The sequence below is a fragment of the Gavialis gangeticus genome, unplaced genomic scaffold (genome assembly GCF_001723915.1).
Source record: "Gavialis gangeticus isolate Ggan-Ray unplaced genomic scaffold, GavGan_comp1, whole genome shotgun sequence".
Lineage (NCBI taxonomy): Eukaryota > Metazoa > Chordata > Crocodylia > Gavialidae > Gavialis > Gavialis gangeticus.
In genome coordinates this window covers 158,253,218-158,254,241 of record NW_017729032.1, presented here as the reverse complement: position 1 = coordinate 158,254,241, position 1,024 = coordinate 158,253,218, and positions in this window count along the sequence as shown.

The following is a 1,024-nucleotide window of genomic DNA, read 5'->3' as shown; positions in this document are numbered from 1 at the left end:
CCCAGCCCCGACCAATGGGCAGATGCCGCTCTCCAGCCCTGTCCGCCAATCAGCAGTGCCCCCCTGGGCTCAGTTCTCGCCCCCTGGACTCGACGCAGCTCCCAGAGCTGTGGAAGACCTTGCAGACCATCTTAAAGGGACAGGCTTCCCTGCCCACGGCCGGGGGTGGTGTTGTGTAGTGAACAGGGATCTTGGTTCTCTCTGGTAAAAACAATCCCAACTTTTCGGGTTCAAGGGAGTAATCCCAAATCCACATTTTTCTGTGATTAAAATGAACCGCCACTAATACGTAAGTATATCTATATCAATAAAGATATAGATCTCTATATAAATATATATCTCTATGTATTAGTGGTGTTTCATTTTTATAGTTCTATGAATGGTGTTTCATTTCACTCAATTTCATTTTCACTTCATATATCTGTATAGATATCTAAATCTAGATAGATAGATAGTGGTTTCATTTTGATCACGGAAAAATGGGGATTTGTTCCTTGAATTCCCTCCCTCCCTCCCTGTTTTTGGAGAAGGGAGGGGCCAGGGGGTATCAGAAAGTGGGATAGGTTGGAAGAGTTTTAACAAAAGAAGCCCCTGATTTCTCTCTTCTCTCAACAACTTTCCAGCATTTTGCACTGTGAGGTTTCAGGACAATAGCTCATGTCAGGAAGAGTACTGTGCAGTTCAGCCCACTGCAGCCCTAGATAAGAGGCCAGCAATTAGAAATCAGAGAGAAGTGGAGCTGGCAGGGACCTCCAGAGGTCTAGTCCAATCCCCTACCTGAGGCAGGATCATCCCTGTCCAAACTATCCCATACAAATCCATAACCTAAGCTGCCATCAACCCTGACGCAAGTCTGGTTCGAGTGTTTAACTGCACACAGGTAGAGTCAGATCTACCTCCAGATCTGATATGTCCAGGGGTGTTTCCCTTTCAGAGGCCTGCCAAGTTCAGAGGCCTGGGAACAAGACTCTTTCAAGCCATGTGCCTAACTTGGCTCTTATGCAAGATGGATCTCATCCACCAC